At 42.4% G+C, this 10,682-nt stretch overlaps 1 protein-coding gene across 4 annotated transcripts in view; it reads right to left on the bottom strand.

The window, feature by feature from the left end:
• The window catches only part of LOC130284323 (sodium channel protein type 2 subunit alpha), a 310,775-nt gene extending 302,073 nt beyond the window's left edge, over positions 1 to 8,702 (bottom strand). For all 4 annotated transcript variants that reach the window (XM_056534558.1, XM_056534559.1, XM_056534562.1 and 1 more), the window contains exon 1: positions 8,262 to 8,702. The gene's annotated coding sequence lies outside the window, so the exon portion shown is untranslated. The remainder of the gene's footprint in view (positions 1 to 8,261) is intronic.
• Positions 8,703 to 10,682: the final 1,980 nt, after the last annotated feature.

A 10,682-nucleotide genomic window follows, 5' to 3' on the forward strand; every position in this document is an offset into this window, starting at 1 on the left:
AGATAGATAGATATGAGATAGATATGAGACAGATAGATAGATGTGAGATAGATATATAGATAGATATGAGATAGATATGAGATAGATATGAGAGTGATAGATAGATATAAGACAGATAGATAGATATACAGAATGTTATGATGGAAGGAGGGCACCATTTTATTTTTTTGCCCCTCCTCCTCTTCTTTTCCACTAAACTATTCCGGGCTCCAAGCACAGGGAAAAATCAATATCTATCTCACAGCATACAGTGTATTATATCATCATTTAGAACACGGCTATCAAGTAAGCTAAACCTAACAGGTGACAAGTTTTCTTCAAACACAGTAATATTGAATCACTGATTGAATTGGCATGATCCAATATTGTACAATCATAGTACATCTCCAGATTCACAATAATATAAATGTTCCAGGGGGATTTATATATTTATTCATTCATTCATTCATTTGTTTGTTTAGTTGATTTATTCATTTATTTGTTCATTCATTTATTTAGTTGATTTATTTATTTATTACAGCTCTGCTTAGAATCTGCTATCCCTGTACTGAGTCCAGTACATGTGGTTCTCTGTCTACAGCACACGTCAGCCCAACTCCTTGTCCGTGAACTGAATTCTAGAACTACAGTAAAAAGACACAAGACCCTGCACAAGGGGAAAATTCTTGACTTTTGTAACTATTGATTTTATGTTTTTTATAAGGAAATTGCTTTTTTTATCCCATAAGCAGCATACACGATAGGTAAAGTTGGTTCATTTTCAAAGGATCTCATTGACTTATGAGGAGGTTAAACAGCACATATGTGAACAGAGAACAAAGGGGGAGAATTTACTTAAACTGTCTAAAAAGATCTTAGATCTTAGTGTAAATTTAGACTGGACAGTTTCATGCTGCTTGATAAATACAATGCTTCTTTACACTATCTAGTCTATGTTTAGACCATCTATTAATTGACTTACTTTGCAAATAGTATTTAAGGCTAGGTCCACACTGCATTTCTGTCCCCATTAATCGAATCCATCAGCATCCTGCCAAAAACGGGATGCCAATGTATACTGTTAATGGAAGTAGCCAACCCTTTTCACTTCTATGGCTGAACTGAGTGACCTAGTGTCTCTTTTCGGAATGTATCCCACAGGGGAAAACAAACCTTAAATAGGTGCTCTCCACTCTGGCTAAGATATGAGGATATTAAAAGGACCTCTTCCCATCTTTTGAGTTAATTTAGGATTACTTTATAGCAGTCTTTCTTAACCAGTGTGCTGCCAGCTGTTGCAAAACAACAACTCCCAGTGTGCCCAGACAGCCAAAGGCTGGGAGTTGTAGTCTTGCAACAGCTGGAGGCACACTGGTTGGAAAATACCGCTTTATGGAGTCTATGGAAATAGATTTTTTAAAACAGAGAACCCCTCTACAAGAATTAAGCTGTAAAGACCTGCAGTACCATGAACAACCACTATGTAATGTACAGCACTGTGCTTAGTAAACAATGAATGGAACACTGTGGCCTCTTTAACCCCTTAATGACCAAGCCCATTTTCACCTTAAAGGGGTACTCCGCCCCTAGACATCTTATCCCCTATCCAAACACTCGCATGTTCTTGTAGACCCAGTTTTTGAATTTTTACAAGGGGTAATAGGAGAAAAAGCCCCCCAAAATTTGTAAACCAATTTCTCTTGAGTAAGGAAATACCTCATATGTGGATGTAAAGTGCTCTGTGGGTGCACTAGAGGGCTCAGAAGGGAAGGAGCGACAATGGGATTTTGGAGAGTGAATTTTGCTGAAATGTTTTTTTTGGGGGCATGTCGCAAAATGATGCCAGAACAGCAGAAAATCCCCCACATGGCATACAATTTTGGAAACTACACCCCTCAAGGCATGTAACAAGGGGTCCAATGAGCCTTTACACTCCACAGATGTTTCACGACTTTTCGTTAAAGTCAGATGTTTAAATGAAAAAAAAAATCCACTAAAGTGCAGGATAATGGGAGAAAATGCCCCCCAAAATTTGTAACCCCATCTCTTCTGAGTATGGAATTACCCCATGTTAGGACATAAAATGCTCTGCGGGCGAACTACAATGCTCAGAAGAGAAGGAGTCGCATTTGGCTTTTGGAAAGCAAATTTTGCTATGTAAATTAAAAAAAAAAATTTCACTAAAATTCAGTTTTTTCTCAACATTTTACATTTTTACAAGGGGTAATAGGAGAAAATGACCCCCAAAATTTGTAACCCCATTTCTTCTGAGTATGGAAATACCCCATGTGTGGACGTCAAGTGCTCTGCTGGAGAACTACAATTCTCAGAAGAGGAGGAGCGCCATTGAGCTTTTGTAGAAAGAATTTGTTTAGAATGAAAGTCAGGGGCCATGTGCGTTTACGAAGCCCCCAGTGGTGCCAGAACAGTGGACCCCCCACATGTGACCCCATTTTGGAAACTACACCCCTCAAAGAATTTAATAAGGGGTGCAGTGAGTATTTACACCCCACTGGCATTTGACAGATCTTTGGAACAGTGCGCTGTGCAAATGAAAAATTAAATATTTCATTTTCACGGACCACTGTTCCAAAAATCTGTCAGACACCTGTGGGGTGTAAATGCTCACTGCACCCCTTATTACATTATATAAGGGGTGTAGTTTCCAAAATGGGGTCACATGTGGAGGGGGGGGGCATTGTTCTGGGGGCTTTGTAAACACACTTGGCCTTCAATTCTGGACACATTTTCTCTTCAAAAGTCCAAAGGCGCCCCTTCTCTTCTGAGTATTGCAGTTCGCCCACAGAGCACTTTACATCCACATATGGGGTATGTTCTTACTCAGAAGGAATGGGGTTACACATTTTGCAGGCTGTTTTCCTATTTTCCCTTGTGAAAATGAAAAATTGAGGGTAACACCAGCATTTTAGTGAAAACATTTTTTTTTTCATGCCTGTGTACTGCCCCACTTCAGTACTCTGACCACCACTCCTCCGGTCCGGCCATAGCAGTAGGTCCCAGGACCGGAGGAGCGGTGGTCAAAGCACCGAAGCTGACGTGCTGCTGGTAACACTTACCAATCTGGCCAGCGCACGTCCTGCTCGCTGCTCCGTTCCTCCGGGCTCCGTTGCTATGGATGCACGCACGGGACATCAGTGACATCCCTGCATGTGCTACCTCCCGGCGGTCCTTGCGTTTTTAAAGTAAACGCGTGGCTGCAGAGAGTTAACAGGGGCATCCCTGTGTCCCGTAAACATTGTTCGGGACACAGGGATGTCCTTAAGCAGCGGCGGGCCGGATAAATGTCCTTGGTGGACCGCATTTTGCCCGCGGGCCGTAGTTTAAGGACCCCTGGTGTAAGGGGTGTATATGTAGTGTTTTACCCTTTATTATATGTTAGTGTAGTGTAGTGTAGGGTTTTTAGGGTACATTCACACTGGCAGGGGGTTACGGTGAGTTTCCGTAGCAGGAACCTCACTGTAAACCTGCCCCTGTGAATGTACACTGTACATTCACATGGGGGGGGGGGGGGGGGCAAACCTCCAGCTGTTTCAGAACTACAACTCTCAGCATGTACTTACAGACCGTGCATGCTGGGAGTTGTACTTTTGCAACAGCTGGAGGCACACTGGTTGGAAAATACCGCTTTATGGAGTCTATGGAAATAGATTTTTTAAAACAGAGAACCCCTCTACAAGAATTAAGCTGTAAAGACCTGCAGTACCATGAACAACCACTATGTAATGTACAGCACTGTGCTTAGTAAACAATGAATGGAACACTGTGGCCTCTTTAACCCCTTAATGACCAAGCCCATTTTCACCTTAAAGGGGTACTCCGCCCCTAGACATCGTATCCCCTATCCAAAGGATAGGGGATAAGATGTCAGATCGCCGCGGTGCCGCTGCTGGGGAGCCCCGGGATCCCTGCTGCGGCACTGCGCTATCATTACAGCACAGAGCGAGTTCGCTCTGCACGTAATGACGAGCAATATAGGTTCTGTTACCTAACTTGGTATTTTGCAACCATTGTGCCTCCAGCTGTTGCATAACTACAACTCCCAGCATGTACTGGAGGTACGCAACTACAACTACAATATCTAGAGGGCTACAGTTTAGAGACTACTGCACAGTGATCTCCAAACTGTGGCCCTCCAGTTGTTGCAAAACTACAAATCCCAGCATTCCCAGACAGCAAACTGCTCAAGACCCCCTTGGGCATTTGCACTGGGTGCCTGCTGATAGATATCAGCAGTCACCCCGGTCCGGTCCCCGCCCGGCGCATGGCAGGGACTGAAATTCCCACGGGCGCACATGTACGCCCTTGGTCCTTAACTACCAGGGAACAAAGGCGTACCTTGGTCCCTAAGTGGTTAATCAGCTGATTGTTGGTGCTGCTAGGAGTCAGACCCCCATGAACCTAAGGATAAGCCAATAATATTGAGGTACCACAAAAAATAAATAAATAAATAAATATATATATATATATATATATATATATATATATATATATACACTGCTCAAAAAAAATAGTCAATCACACTTCTGTGAAATCACACTGTCCACTAAGGAAGCAACACTGATTGACAATCAATTTCACATGCTATTGTGCAAATGGAACAGAAAACAGGAAAAAATTATAGGCAATTAGCAAGATACCCCCAATAAAGGAGTGGTTTTGCAGGTGGTGACCACAGACCACTTCTCAGTTCCTATGCTTCCTGGCTGATGTTTTGGTCCCTTTTGAATGCTGGCGGTGCTTTCACTCTAATGGTAGCATGAATAGGAGTCTACAACTCACACAAGTGGCCCAGATAGTGCAGCTCATCCAGGATGACACATCATTGCGAGCTGTGGCAAGAAGGTTTACTGTGCCTATCAGCGTAGTGTTCAGAGCATGGAGGCACTACCAGGAGACAGGCCAGTACATCAGAAGACGTGGAGGAGGCCGTAGGAGGGCAACAACCCAGCAGCAGGACGGCTACCTCTGCCTTTGCACAAGAAAGAGCAGGAGGAGCACGGCCAGAGCCCTGCAAAATGATCTCCAGCAGGCCACAAATGTGCATGTGTCCACGCAAATGGTCAGAAACAGACTCCATGAGGGGGGTATGAGAGCCTGACATCCACAGGTGGGGGTTGTGCTTACAGCCCAACACCGTGCAGGATGTTTGGCATTTGCCAGAGAACACCAAGATTGGCAAATTCGCCACTGTGCTCTTCACAGATGAAAGCAGGTTCACACTTGTGACAGACGTGACAGAGTCTGGAGACGCCGTGGAGAACGTTCTGCTGCCTGCAACATCCTCCAGCATGACCGGTTTGGCGGTGGGTCAGTAATGGTGTGGGGTGGCATTTCTTTGGGGGGGCCGCACAACCCTCCATGTGCTTGTCAGAGGTAGCCTGACTGCCATTAGGTACCAAGATGAGATCCTCAGACCCCTTGTGAGACCATATGCTGGTGCGGTTGGCCCTGGGTTCCTCCTAATGCAAGACAATGTTAGACCTCATGTGGCTGGAGTGTGTCAGCAGTTCCTGCAAGAGGAAGGCATTGATGCTATGGACTGGCCCGCCCGTTCCCCAGACCTGAATCCGATTGAGCACATCTGGGACATCATGTCTTCCTCCATCCACCAACGCCACGTTGTACCACAGACTGTCCAGGAGTTGGCGGATGCTTTAGTCCAGGTCTGGGAGGACATCCCTCAGGAGCATGCCCAGGCATTGTAGGGAGGTCACACGGGCACGTGGAGGCCCCACACACTACTGAGCCTCATTTTGACTTGTTTTAAGGACATTACATCAAAGTTGGATCAGCCTGTAGTGCGCTTTTCCACTTAGATTTTGAGTGTGACTCCATATCCAGACCTCCATGGGTTGATAAATTTGATTTCCATTGATAATTTTCGTGTGATTTTGTTGTCAGCACATTCAACTATTTAAAGATGAAAGTATTTCATACGATTAGTTCACTCATTAAGATCTAGGATGTGTTATCTTAGTGTTCCCTTTATTTTTTCGAGCAATATATATATATATATATATATATATATATATATATGTTCATATATATTTAGAGAATTTCAAAACATTTTTCTAAAATAATTAATATTCAAAAATGAAAATAAATAAACACATGCATATACACAAAATACACAAATAAATAAAATTGCTTCACTAGCATTGACGGAGTTAATGACAGGACCTAGCATAGAAAATTTGTTTAGAGGATGTGTACAGTCCTTTCTATATTTTCTAGAGTTAATGTTGACATTCACATCGGAGGATTTAAAGATATGCCTGTAGTTTCCGGAAAAAACACCAGGCCCATCCTGTGAATCTAGGCCAGTGTTTTTCAACCAGTGTGCCTCCTGCTGTTGCAAAACTACAACTCCCAGCATGCCCGGACAGCCAACGGCTCTCCGGGCATGCTGGGAGTTGTAGTTTTGCAACAGCTGGAGGCACACTGGTTGGGAAACACTGTTCTAGACCTTTCGGGTGAGTATATATACAAATAAGAATGTTACTATGTGACCTGTATGTGTATAACAATAAAAACACAAAAGCTAAAAAAATCTCCCTACACCCTATAACATACAACCAAAAATTACACACCCCCAGCAAGCAAATGGACACGTTATTGGATGCGGTGGCTTGGAAAGGGTTACACTTTTATCTCCAGCTCCACAGATTCCTATGACACTTGTCCTAGAGATTTTCTGACACGCTCCTATGATGTCATTGAATCTTTTTTAAGTAACACTGTTTCCAACAATACCACCAGACTTGGCGGGGGGGGGGGGGTCAGACCGTGTCCGAACAGTTTCATATATATATATATATATATATATATATATATATATATATATATATATATATATGTGTGTGTGTGTGTGTGTGTGAAGGAGAATGCAATGGGAGTGTGTGTGCGGAGGTGACTCCCTAACAAATCACTCCCTGACACCATTTTATACACAAGGCCTATGGGTTCCAGTACAGAACATTGATCTTCAAGGGTATCTTCACATTTTTGTTCTATCCAGCTTCGGATTACCTACGTCATTTTGTGACGATCCATCCCCAAAAAAATTGGGCCTAATTATAGACGCCGATCCGCTGGCTGGAGACTACTGAAAACGATATAAACATATTCATGCTTCCTATGTATTATTTAGGTGTTGTGACCTAACCATGCTATAGGTATCTATATATAGCTTCCTATAAGAATGCATTACTGATCCCTGTACCCAAATCACTGGCCGGAGCTACACCCAGACCAATGATTATTATAGATCAGTGACAAGTGATGCCCCAAAGGCATCAAGGTTCAACACCCCCTTCCCCAAAGGAACACTATATATATATATATATATATATATATATATATATATATATATACACACACATATATATACACACACACATATATATATATACACACACACAAATATATATATATATATATATATATATATATATATATACATATATACACACACACACACACACACATATATATATATATATATATATATATATATATTTATATATATATATATATATATATATGACCTTCAGAATGATTTCTCTCATTGTTGTCTATCATGCTGATGGATGAGGGTGCTGGAAAAAACATATAACAAAAAACATATCAAACACTCCACAGGGTGTTCTAGACGAGTCGTTTCTAGAAATGGTCTCTGTCCCCCATTCTAAACACAGTACATTCTGTCAAGGAAGGGGGCGGGAGTGACCGTACCTTGCAATCAATGCAAATTCAATGGGAAATATAGCGAAGCCCCCGCCCCCCCCCTGTTTGATGGAGAGGCCTGCGTTGCAATCCGAACAGATACAAGCAAGCTGGGAAGGGGTTAATTCATTAAGGCAACATCATTACTAAATCCCTATAGATATAAATGTCCCCTTCTCCTCTTCCCTGTTACCCATTCCCATCCCCCCCATCTGTCATTCACTGCCCAGATGGATATAAAGGAGTGTATACGAGTGTGGATGATGTATTTACAAATATAGATACATATTTACATTTTCATGTATTAACAGACACAGATTAGATACATATTTATAAACAGTAGCATCTATCTCTAGAATGTATCTGCCTCTTTAGTTGTAACATATTTGTGGTCATTTACAAAGGATATCTTTTTTATTTTTTAGCAAAGGATGAATGGCAAGGATAAGGATTTTTTTTTTTAGGATAAGAAGATAAGGATGATGGAACAGGTAGGTACCATAATGATCTCTGCTATGGATCCATGCAGTACTCACCAAAGCAAAGGAACAATGCTCTCTCCTCCTTTGCTTTTATCCAGATCAGCCTCCCACAGGATCAGGGATCACCTCTATTTCTCTCCCATCAGGACACAGGTGGCATTTAATTCCAAGGGCTGGAGGGTGTCTATGTCTGTGTGCGGCTCTCCTTTGCTATGAGGGTCTTCTCTTTCCTCCTATAGAGCTGAGATTCTTCTGTATCCCCCTCTTGTACCAGGCGTGTCTCCTCTTTGGATCCTGGATGTGCAAAAAAGGGAGGAGGAGGAGGAGGAAGAAGAAGGATGCTGTGCACAGAGCAGGTGCAACACAAACAGCTCCCAGAGACAGGAGACACCTTCCCAGGGACTGGAGGGAGGATGAATGGAGGAGACAATAGCTGGGCTTAGGGAAGGGCAAGAGGAGAGAATGGAAGATGCCTCCTAAATGTTGTCTTCAAGCACTGGTGTGTGTGCAGAAAAAAAGCAGATGTGTGCAGCAGCTAAGCCAGCAAGAGCTCTTGTCAGAGTGCCCCCTGCTGGCTGATATGGGATTAGTGCTGAGAAACTGGGAGAACTAGTTAGATGCATCTAGAGCAATGTTTCCCAATCAAGGGGCCACCAGCTGTTTAAAAAATACAACTCCCAGCATGGGAGAACTAGTTAGATGCAGCTAGAGCAATGTTTCCCAATCAGGGTGCCTCCAGCTGTTTCAAAAATACAACTCCCAGCATGGGAGAACTAGTTAGATGCATCTAGAGCAATGTTTCCCAATCAGGGTGCCTTCAGCTGTTTCAAAAATACAACTCCCAGCATGGGAGAACTAGTGAGATGCATCTATAGCAATGTTTCCCAATCAGGGTGCCTCCAGCTGTTTCAAAAATACAACTCCCAGCATGGGAGAACTAGTTAGATGCAGCTAGAGCAATGTTTCCCAATCAGGGTGCCTCCAGCTGTTTTAAAAATACAACTCCCAGCATGGGAGAACTAGTTAGATGCATCTAGAGCAAGGTTTCCCAATCAGGGTGCCTCCAGCTGTTTCAAAAATACAACTCCCAGCATGGGAGAACTAGTTAGATGCATCTAGAGCAATGTTTCCCAATCAGGGTGCCTCCAGCTGTTTAAAAAATACAACTCCCAGCATGGGAGAACTAGTTAGATGCATCTAGAACAATATTTCCCAATCAGGGTGCCTCCAGCTGTTTCAAAAATACAACCTCCAGCATGGGAGAACTAGTTAGATGCATCTAGAGCATTGTTTCCCAATCAGGGTGCCTCCAGCTGTTTCAAAAAACAACTCCCAGCATGCCTGGACAGCTTTCGGCTGTCCAGGCATGCTGGGAGTTGTATTTCTGTAACAGCTGGAGGCACCCTGGTTGAGAAACATTGCTTTAGATGCATCTAGCTAGTTCTCCCAGTTTCTCTGTTTGTGTTGCACCTGCTCTGTTATAGTTTTGCAACAGCTGGAGGCCCCCTGGTTGGGAAACACTGATCTAGAGATAGGGAAATTTGGCCACACACAGAACCCTTATATCCAGAACAGTGTTTCCAAACTAGTGTGCATGCAGCTGTTTGCAAAACTACAACTCCCAGTATGCCTGGACAGCCTTCGGCTTTGCAAAAGCTGGAGGCACACCGATTGGGAAACACTGATGCAAAATATAAATAAAAGTGTTTATATAAAGATCTGTATCTATCTGCTTATCCATCTATATATATATATATATATATATATATATATATATATATATAAAAATATAATTTTATATGTATATGTACTCTCCAATCAGCTGTCTAGGCATGTTGGGAGATGTAGTTTTCAATTCACATTACTATATATATATATATATATATATATATATATATATATACATACATCTATCTAATTTAGTGTTGAGCATGAATATTCGAAATGCTAATTTTAACCGTGAATATATCCGCACAGCTCAGCTGCTGCAGAACTTCCTTAGGAAAAATATAGGGACATTGTATATCAATCTAAGATGAAAATGGCAAATTGAGTTATGTCAATTTGTTTTTCAGCATGGGGTATAAATACATATATGTATGTGTGTGGGTTGCACGCATGGGTATGTGATTCTATCTTAATGGTGAATTTACATGTACAGAATCTGCTGCAGGTTTCATGCTGTGATCAATCATTTAGTTACATTGAAATCTGCAGCATCAATTCTGCAGTTTCAAATAAGCAGCAGATCCCGTACATGTTAATGTAACCTCTAGCTAGAATCATGCAGGATAGGGGATAAATGTCTGATCCGGGGACCCCTCATGTTCTCTAGAAGGTGAACTCATCTCTCCCTGTGTGTGGATAGGGGATAAGTTTAAAAGTAGAGAAGTTCCACTTTGTGTGTATATCAAATTTTCAGCATATGTGAATGTACCCTTCAGCGATAGGGGGTGGGGTGTAAGGGAGGAGTTT

Source organism: Hyla sarda, chromosome 8 (genome assembly GCF_029499605.1).
Source record: "Hyla sarda isolate aHylSar1 chromosome 8, aHylSar1.hap1, whole genome shotgun sequence".
NCBI classification, from domain to species: domain Eukaryota; kingdom Metazoa; phylum Chordata; class Amphibia; order Anura; family Hylidae; genus Hyla; species Hyla sarda.